Below are 10,519 nucleotides of genomic sequence, written 5' to 3'. Positions count from 1 at the left end.
GTGAGATCACTTCCTTACAATATCTCTCAAACATGCCCTCAAACCTTTTATACTGTTCTTATTTTTTTTGCACATTCAATAAAACACCCCGAAGTCAAAGCCCGAGCTGCCTCCACTGCCTGTTCACACAGCCCGAGGCCCTCGTCTTACAAAGACCTGTTTGCTCACAAGTAGAGCACAGTGGGTGTTTGAGCAAAGTGAGATAGAGGTAGAAATTTAGCTGTCATTGGGGCTGTGAGGCTCATTTACCGAGACGTTTTCAGCTCCTTCACAAAACGCGCTGCTCTTAAAGACTGCGACGCGTGGAAGTGCCGGCTTCCAGTGTCGCGCGTGAAAAAAACTGAAAAAAAAACAACAAAAAAAACAAACAAAAACATAATCCAGAACAGTCTGTTCTAGCGACGGCAATTCAGCTCCTTCAATTTCGCTAGTCGATAACATTCCTACAACTGTGAAGCGCGGAGCGTTGACGATACGCACCTGCGCCTCCGTCGCGGTCGCAAAAACCCAAACCCGCGCGTTGCTCCGCCGCGACTGTTGCCAATAATAAAGTGGAGGCCAATCAAAGCAAACAGGCGAGCGGATCTTTACCGCGTAATTGGGGGATCGGTGTAATCGTTAACCTTGGCTGAGTAAGGCAAGTTAATGAATCAAATCAATACCTCTCTCCGCTGATCCATAATTATTTGAAAAGAGATGAAAAATTAAACAGGCCGAGCCTACGAGGTTATCATGCCATGCAATTAGTCCGCCGGAGGGAGATTATGTTACCTAGATTCCACTGGGGAAGTGTAATTTCTCTTGCAGATGGAGTTTTTTTAATGAAGAGCGCAATTACCTAAATAGGTCAGCCAAAGACGCGCCGCCGCTGCCGCCGCCGCACGCCGCCTCTCAGCACACCTGAGAGGAAGCTCCTGGAGAAACAAAAAAAAAAAAAGAAAAGAGAGAAAACAAAAACTCAAGAGCGCCGTCTGCAACGTTTGTTACCCTCCTCAGTATCCTGCGCCCGCCTTTGCTTCCTCTCGCTGCTTGGATGGCGTGTTTTTTTTTATTTTTTTTTCACCCCCACCCCCCCACCCCCTTCGTTTTTACTAATTAAATAGCACAAACATAGAAGTCTTTGTTTTGCTGGGATTCGGCAGGAGCGACTCTTTAATAACGTCTCCTCCAAGTGCTGCGCGAGACGGGCGCCGCTGCGGTCATGTGTTAGTGACAGCAGCTCGTTCCGTGAAGTGCAGAGGAAATTGTGTCATCTTCTTGAAATTAAGAGTGGGGAGGTGGGTGGGGGGGGGGGGGGGGATTTTTCTTTAACTTGTCTTTTTCTTCAACAGTTATAATTGCAGTATTAATTATGCTTTGATGTGTCTTGCTTGTGACATTTAAATTTTCCTTGCAGAATTTTCCTTTTCTTAATGGTTGAAGGTACAAGCTGAACGGTTTCTCCCCGCAGAGGTCTTTTATTTTATGTCAGGATTCAACATGCTGCTGTCGTGTGCTCGTGTCTGTTTGCATTAGAGCTGCAGCCATCGATTATTTTGTAATTGCTTAATCTATAGGTTAATTTCTTCTCTTCGATTTAATTAAAAGGAATTGTGGGGGGAAAAAATTGTGGGAAAGGCGTGTCTGAAAATGACAAACAACTTGTCCTTTATTTTAGAACCAGCTCAAGCAACAACTGCAAAAACTATAAAAGTAAAAGTATACATATATATATACATATATATATATATATATATATATATATATATATATATATATATATACATATATACATATATATATACATATATATACATATATATATATATATATGTAAAAATGCATATGGAAATAACAATAACAGTATATAAGTAAAAAAAAACAAACAGAAACAATGTTTTGCAATTTTGAAATTAAGGAAATTAAGCTTTAATTCAGGAAAATTGTAATTTGTTTGCAATTCCAATTCCATCGATCAGTTGTCAGCTCTACTTTGTATACAATTAAAGGTAAAACAACATCACATATGCGGAAAATTATTCAAATCTCTCTCAGCGAGGCGTAAACCATTTTCAGAGAATCAGCCAAAGCCTGCACAGATCGTCTCGCATTTAACCCCGTGCATACAGTAACCTGACCACATTCATATACATATACATATATTCAGCACCGGCTGAAAATCACTTGTAAATTTCACAGCGACACGCCGCGCATCACTCAGTCGCCGCAGTCGTGCTTGTTTACTGCCGCGCAACTGCATTGTGCCTCATAAATTACTAGACAGGCCCTCCGCAATACCGCAATAATTAACTTGACTGTTTTAGGCATGTTTTCAAAATATACACGTGTGATTAGTGTGAAATTGCCATGAGCAGTTCAGTTGGGTGTTTATATTTTCTCCACAGCGGCGGTGAGGAGCCGCACATCGCACACAGTGGGAAGCATCAGTGTGTTAATACAGCGCCGCTCTGCCGCACAGTAAGATGGGAGCCTATAGATTCAAAAGGGAAAAAAAGCCACGAGGCATTAACACACTGTATACTTTCTTATGGTGTCAATTATTTACATATCAATATATTAAATATATAGAAATATATATTTTATTCTATATAACTAGTGACTGGCTCGAGCAGCGGTGGGCCAACTCTTTGACTGGTGGGGCCACAATGGCTTCTAAAATATGACAGAGGGGCCAGAGCAGGAGCAGATGGATGGAGTGCTTTGGTGACCAACCTCATAGGAGGAAAAAATATATTATGGGATATGTAGAGAACATGTGCTATAATGTCAATTGAAAATGAACAAAAGTAAAGTTACAACACACTTTGATGACCCCCCAAGGTATTTAGCTCTTTATTGAAATGACTCTGAAAATACGGAAAAAATGGACAAAATACAACTATTTGATGATTTCCTTCCTATTAATATAATGTCTTCAAGTTCTGCAGGCCGGATGCAAATGCTTAATGGGCTGCACATGGCCCCTGGGCCATGAACAATACATTTCGTTTTTTGTTAATCAAGGTTAATTGTAGCAAACACGCGTCGTCCAATCAGAACGGACGTCTCATCTCTCAGCCGGCGAGCTCATGCTGCGTCCATCAGCAGCGAGTGCCGTAGACATGACACAAATTGAGATATCAATGATCTTTAAGGCAACATATCGCAGCGAGGACAATCTGCCACAGTAGCGTCCTAAGGCGCTTCAATGGGGAGAGGAGCAACTGAAACCTTCCTAACATCCTACCAAACAATTTTATTTATCCTCTTGTTTCTGTCACAAATTTGTGTCGGAGATGGTGCGAAAAGTTTTTTGCTAGCGTTGGATGCAGTTTATAGTAGTTTTTGGATATACTGTGTAACGGAACGTGTAGTACAATGCGGAAACAAGGCTAACAACTAAGAAAAAAAACAAACGCGCAGCCTCGAAGGAGTCCCGGCAACGAGCGCGGCGCAAACTTTATTTTTTGCCCGTCTGATCCGAACGCAACAGTGTAAAAGTGGGCGGCATTCCGGGCGCGGACGGCCGTGATTGAAAGCGAGGACTTGGCACGTCTCCGCCTGCTCAACGCAGAGCGGCTGACCCCCGCGAACTGCCAAATGGTGCCCCGCTTCAGGTTCTCCGTGTGGCAGGTGCCTTGATCGTGATTCAACCAACTTGTCAACGAGCGCCGTCTTCTTGAAACTTGGCAGGGACCTCACAGCAGATTCCCGGATTATACGACTCTGATAATCGCGATCCAAAGCTGGAGGGACCGGTTCTGTGAACGTTGTTTGAATGACCTGACCGGAAAAAAAAACACAAAAAAAACATGAACCCCCCCCCCCCCAAAAAAAAAAATCCACGTGCGCTTTTACCGACGCAGGAGCGCAAACATCAGAGGAGCCTTCAGTTATCCCATTAGACGCTAATTTGATTCAGAGAGGAGAGATCGGAAAATGATAGAGATCCGCGCCGAGTCTCTTTGACGGACAGGCTCTGCCCCGGCCCTCCTACACACTGGCACGGAGGAAATATGTTTCGGGGAATGACACTAGCATACCCTCTTACACTTAATCATTGTCAATCACTCGGCGGCGCTTGGCTCATTGGGTAATAGGAACAGATCCAGCCTCGCATCTCCTCCAATCTGTTTGGCTCCCGCGCGGGAGGTGCATGCTGTTTTCATGCCTGTGTGGGATGGCTTCAAGCTGTTTTCTTATCAAAAGGCCCATTCAGACACTCTCTTTGAGAGGCGTCGCAAAAAAAAAAAAAAAGATTATAAAAAAATAAAAAATGAAAAAAAAAAAAAAAAAACCCTCAGATCTCGCAGCCTCCGTTCAACCACATGTCTTGATTTAAGAGGCCAGAATCAGATTTGCTGCCACGGAGAGCTGTCACTGAGGGAGAATGGGACGCGATTTATCATCCCGAGCCACGCACACACACACACACACACACACACACACACACACACACACACACACACACACACACACACAGGCCGATAACCGGAGCTCTGGTGCACTGTTTTTTTTTTTTTGTTTTTTTTTTGTGCATCCCAGGGTGAACGTGAACACACACACACACACACACACACACACACACTCTACAAAGGCCCTCTGCATAAAAATCACCAGTCTGCCTGCGCGTGTTGTCGCTGCACAGGAAGTGCACTCATTTTCCAGCCCGGTCGCTCCGGCGGGTTTCCACGAGGGGGGGGCTGTTTCACCAGGATCCACTCCCCCCCTCCGCTCCCTAGCGGCGCCGAGCCGGATCGCATACTTTTTTTTTTTTTTTTTTTCCTTTACAAGCTGCAACTGCATCACCTTCCGCCCAGGGATCCTCTCTAAACGCTCCCTTTTAAACCTCCACTAACAGTCTCATCATTGATTTTATGTCTCTGCTCCCTGCTATCCCCCCCTCTCCTCCTCCTCGGGTTGTAAGCAAGCAAACGCAGCTGAACCTTAACACCCCCCCCCACCACCACCACCACCACCACCACCTCCACCCATGTCCCGCTGTGGCTCCCTCAGGGTTGTTCTCATCACAAAGCGGCACCCTCGGCTACGCAGGGCCACGCCGAGGCAAAGGTGATGGTGTGGGGGGGGGGCGCAACTTTTTCCACCGTTTCAACACGCGGAGCCTTCGGATAAAAACGTCTTCGGTGAGGAAGACTCCCTCTTCCGCACTTGTTTTCTTCTCCTCCTCCTCCTCGCTGCTTATTGTCTCTCCGCGGGAGAGGACGCGATTTGCCAGGGCCGCCTTCTCGCGAAGTTGCCGTCAGAGGGAGAAGGACTCGAGTCGCTCCAGCTTTTGATTCATCCGACTGCCCGTTTCTGCCCTCCGTGGCTCTTCTTTCAGAGAAAAAAGAGAAGGAAGAACATCCACCGACAAACTGTTGACAGTGCGGAGGGAGAGGAACCGTCACGTTGTTTCTGGGGGGAGGCGACTCCTGACAAAAAAAAAAAAGCGAGGCTAGCAAGGGCAAAGTGTGAACCTCACCCCCCCCCCATGCTCCATCCCCCATCACCACCGCCCCCCCCCCCCGTCCCTGTTAGCTCAGCCATTTTTGGGCGGTCAGGCCGTCTTGCCACAATCACACGCTGGCGCCACAATTGCCTCGCCCCAACTGCAGCCCTTTCACTGTGTAATGAATACGTCCAGAAATAAACCCAAAAACCGCCCCGTCGGTCCCGCTGAAACCCCCCCAACCCCCACCCCTCTCTCACCCCTCCACCACCACCACCACCACCACCCCGCACAGCGTTGGGAGCGACAGCCGGCCGGCCCGTGTTTGTTTGTGCCCACCGGACGGTGGCGCGCTCACCTGGTCTGAGGACGTCGTGCGGCGACGCTGTGGTCGCGTTTCCACACTGGAGGCAGTCAGTCAGCGAGGTGACCGCCGACCGCCGTCAGCACATACACACACCCCCGGTCCGGTCAGGTCCGGTCCAGAGGAGTAGACTGGTGTTTTTGTCTAACTTTTCAGAGCTCCGCGCAGTTGTTGTTGATCGCGTTCGCCTGTGTTTTCGTGTTTTGGCCGACGCTGCGTGCTTGTCTGTGTTTTCGAGGGGCTCACAAGCGCACGTGAAGCTAAAGGAGTAGTTTTTAGTTTTCTGTCGTTCTTGTTGTTGTTGTCGTTTTTTTTTTAATCAGGCCTGTGTTTATTGTCTGCTTGTTTTCATGTTTTGGCGGGACAAAAAAAAAAAAAGAAAAAAAAAAAAAGAAGTGAAAAACAGGCAGCCAGACGTGCACGCGGAACATGTTTATGTATGAAAATGTTTCTCGCAGTCTGCAATTCTGTCTGCATGTCTGTGTGCTTGTAAGGCTCGTTGCCACAAGGGATAAATATACCTGCGCCTCGGCCGCAGGCTGCAGTCTTGATTGTGCAAGTGGTAGTCAGATCAGAGCAGTAATTTTCCACATCTGCGCTCGGCCCACTCCAGTCCACCTTGAAGGGCGTTTCTATGTGGAAAAAGTCCTCCACGGCTCCAATGTGTGTTTGTGCATGTTCACTGTATGCACCGCAGCTTTGCACATTTCTGTGCTTTTTTTTCCCTCCTTTTTTTTTTTTCTTCTTCTGGGTTTCTGCCTCCTTGTTTGTTCTGGGAAACACACAGCAGCAGCAGCAGCAGCAGCAGCAGCAGCAGCAGCAGCCGTGCGTCCTCCTCCGAGTCTTCACCGTCTTGATTCGCTCGTTTTCCGTGCTACCTCTCCAAGCAAATGAGCGCACCTTTGAAAATTCGGATGGCAAAACATTTAGTTTGCATTTCCATCGGTAATAAACGCAACCAATTAAACCCCGGTTTCAAATGAGGGGGAGGCAATCCTAATTTTCTCCTTAAGCGCGGTTTCCACAGCAATCAGGGGCCTCGGCGGGGGGTCGCCAATGGAGGCGTGAGGTGGGAGCGCGCGCAGCGGGGACAAACTGGCTGAGCGCGAGAGCCTGCCGCACTCCCAGCCGAGTCTCTCTCCGCCGGCAGGAGACTTCTCCGCAGCGCACACACGCAGCACAAGTGCTCTTTGCTGCATTTACTGCACATATTTGCACAGGAATGGCCTCGATTGAGGCACATATTAAAACACACTGGATTTTTTTTTTCTTTTTCATTATTGTGCATCTTGTTGATTTCAGGATGATAACTGGATGACAATTATTTTATCTTGAAAAAAGTTTTTTTTTTTTTTTCAAGTGAGTTTGTGTGTTTAATATTAAAGCGTTGCCTTCAGTGAGAACAGCCTCTCAAAAAATATATGAATGTACTTATTCAAAAATAAATGCTGGTATCTCAGCTTCCTCAATTTTGTCAAGAGAGGAAGTCTTTATGGTTACAGTCAGAATATTCGGGAACTTGGGCTTGTGTGCATTCTTTTTTGGCATGTATGACTGGATGCGCTTCCCCTGATAAAGTGCAGAGAGAGTTTATAAAAGCACACAGTGGAATATTTTTTTTTTTTTGAGAAAATGTTGACGGGTTAATAGAACAGGAGCTGTGTTTATGTTATTATGTGTACGTAATGTTTAAATTATGTTCAGGCGCTGCCGTTACTTTCATTTTCTGTGAATTTTGGCAAATTATTGATGTTTATATCTGCACACTGAAACACAAGTGTGCAGATGTAAACATCAATAATTTAAAAAGGAAGAATATTAATTTAAAAGTCAAGCAATCCGCAAGACTGGTTATAATTTTCCCTTGTTGCAATTCTTAACAATATATTTTTCAAACACTTTATTTTAAACTGTGTATGGAAATTATATATATATATATATATATATATATATATATATATATATATATATATGTAAATATATATATATATATGTAAATATTTCATTATTTGTTTGTGAGTGTCACTTGTTTGTAAGCATATCATCATCTCTCAGTTTATTATGATAATGTGATTTACATTAATTATTTACCATCATTATCTCCAATAATTAAATTACACATACAAGTCGTCAACTGTTAAAATGCAGCACAAAATTTCATGAAAAGTGCACATTGCGCATGCAGCTCATAATGGCTGATCAATTAAATCATTTACACTAGCGCCAAAGCAAAGCAAGCGTTATTACCAAGACACTCTGTGACCCACGATTTCATATTTTCAGTGCCGCCGATAAAAATGGCCCCGGCTTTTGAAGAGCACATCCTATTTCTAATGTTCGACTTCTGCAACTGCACTGAACTTTCCTTGTAAACTTTCCTTTCGTGCGCCGCTGTGATACCCACAATTCCTGCAGTCTAGCAGGCAGTTTGCACTTTTGTTTAAAGGCAAGCGGGGAGGGGGAGGGAGGAGGACGAGGAAGGGGGGAAGGGGGGGCGGGCGGGGGGGCGGTGTTCAATCCATCACGCTGGATCCGGCGTAGCCATCTTTCAGTTTGAGGAGGCAAGAGGAGAAGTTGAAGCTCCTCGCGCGACAACAGTTGCTACTCAAACACACAGGAGGAGTTTCAGAGGCAGAGGGAAGGAAGGAGAGGGAAGCAAGGGATGAAAAGGGTTGGAAAGGAAGGAAAAAAAAACAAAGAGCGCAGGCCTTCCTCAGAACTGTATTCACAGAGCCGGGCTCTGTCAGGTTCATCTCTCATTACTCCTGGGTGCTCTCTCAAGCTTAGCGGAAATGGATTACGCCACACAAAAGAAAGGAATAATCACCCTATTCTCCTCCTCCTCCTCCTCCTCCTCCTCCTCCACCTCCTCTGATAAACACATGGCATGAGCGCACACGGACGCGTTCTCGCAAGGCAAGGCACGCACGCGCACAAGCGCACGGACTGTTTTGACGCGCACGCCGACGCTCGGCGCGGCAGAGGGAGCCCGGCTTTGTGTGGCTGTGAGTCGCTGAGTGTGGCGCCGCATGCCAGGGGACTCGTCAATTATCTCCCCAAACGCACCCAGTCCTCGGGGGGGAAACGGCGGTGAGGGAGACGTCGCTGCTGGGTTTTTTTTGTGTGTTTTTTTTTTTTTTTTCATTTTTTTGCGCGAAACCTGGAGTTTGCAACATTCACTTGAGTGACAATACATTCACGCTCTAATTTTGGGCGAGCAGATGTAATTTTTTTTTTTTTTTTTTGTTTCCCCACCACCACCACCACCTCGCTCATCCTTTGTCTCGCTCTCTCGCGCTCCCCTCGCGCTTCTTATCGTTCCAACTTTGAGAAGTTGGAGCTCCTAAAGGCTTTAGTGGATGTGTGTGTTTTGGGGAGGATCCGCTTGTGCGTTGTTTGCGCTCGCGCCCGTGTGTGTACGCGGGTGTTGCGTTTTGGATTAAAGGGAGCGCGCTTACAGTTTGATCTCTTTTATCTCATGCAGGCAAGGTGGTACTCCCATAAGATTTACCCCCCCCTCCTTTACCCCCCATACCCCACTCCCGGCAAATTAAAAGAAAATGTATGCAAAGAGAGCGCGAAAGAACGCAATAACAAACAAAATAAATCAACAAATCCTATTGTATCAACGCAATTAAGATAGCAATGATTAGAATTTTCTCTTTTCAAGCACGAAAAACAGCAAAGCACCTGTGCTGCTACAGCGTTGAGTCAAATGGCCGACGGAAGTTCCCAAGAGCGCGGCCGACGTCGTGCCGTATTTCTAACGGAAGCGTCTCGTGTTGTTCCAGTCGCCGCGTCTGTAAAATTTGGGGTCAGAGCTGTAATTGCCGCGTCTCTCCCGACAGGCAGATTGGCCCCCCGCACCGAGGAAAACTCGACGCCCGCCCGCCCGCGTTCGCCTCGCCGTCGCTGGATGTGCGGACGCTGCGAGGCCACTTCCACCTGGTTAAATTAAAGAGAATATGAATAATAGATGGAGAGAATGACACTTCCGTTGCCAGGGGTAATGAAAGACCGACTCCCGGCTCACTCTTGTCACTCCTCTGACTCATGGAGAGCGCTAATAAAGATGACACTTGACAGCTAACGGGACCCGTCACGGACGGGGGGACGTGCACGTACACACCGGGGGGAGAGCGGGAGGGGTGGGAGGGAGAGAGATGACAGGAGGGGTAGGATGAAGAGAGAAAAATAAACAAATAAGAAGAAGAGGGCAAGTGTTGCGGCGCCACCTCACCCCTGGTGGACCAAGCAACCTGCCGAGCGCTAGCGTTCGGGAAGCCTGCTTTAAAGTCGCTCGCAAGTCCAGAAATGACCAGTGGTGGTAAAAGCATTCACCTTCATGCTTTCTTTTTCAATTGCAGCATAACCAAGCTGTAACCAGGAACAGTACTGACCAGTTAGCCATCATTGACTGCTTTCACTTTTAATAACAATATCCATTGTAATTTTCCACACACATGCACTGAACAGTGACCCCAAAGCCGAAGTGGTCTAAAATAATCTCCCTCTAAAATATGACCCACGTTTGTATTTAACTACACAACAGTATAGTTCAAAAAGCTCCACGCCAAGCAACAGCAACTATAACAACAATGAATGAATCACTTTGAACAGAGTATGCATATGCAATACGCAAAAGTAAGTGAAAGTATGTTTTCCCAATGTAAAAACATACAGGTACAGGTAAAAGCAAAAACTTGTCTGAAAAAAGAGATACT

The 10,519-nt window shown here is 46.4% G+C and overlaps 1 long non-coding RNA gene across 1 annotated transcript in view; it reads right to left on the bottom strand.

Annotated features, from left to right (window-relative positions):
• Positions 1-490: 490 nt before the first annotated feature.
• LOC142899909 (uncharacterized) overlaps positions 491-10,519 on the bottom strand; it is a 66,493-nt gene continuing 56,464 nt past the window's right edge. The window contains exon 3 of the long non-coding RNA XR_012928827.1: positions 491-914. This is a non-coding gene — a long non-coding RNA (uncharacterized LOC142899909). The remainder of the gene's footprint in view (positions 915-10,519) is intronic.

This window comes from Nelusetta ayraudi, unplaced genomic scaffold, assembly GCF_046127955.1.
Source record: "Nelusetta ayraudi isolate G7.1 ecotype Tasmania unplaced genomic scaffold, CSIRO-AGI_Nayr_v1 ptg000078l, whole genome shotgun sequence".
NCBI classification, from domain to species: domain Eukaryota; kingdom Metazoa; phylum Chordata; class Actinopteri; order Tetraodontiformes; family Monacanthidae; genus Nelusetta; species Nelusetta ayraudi.
Note: the sequence above shows the minus strand (reverse complement) of the source record. Positions and strands in the feature narration are given on the sequence as shown.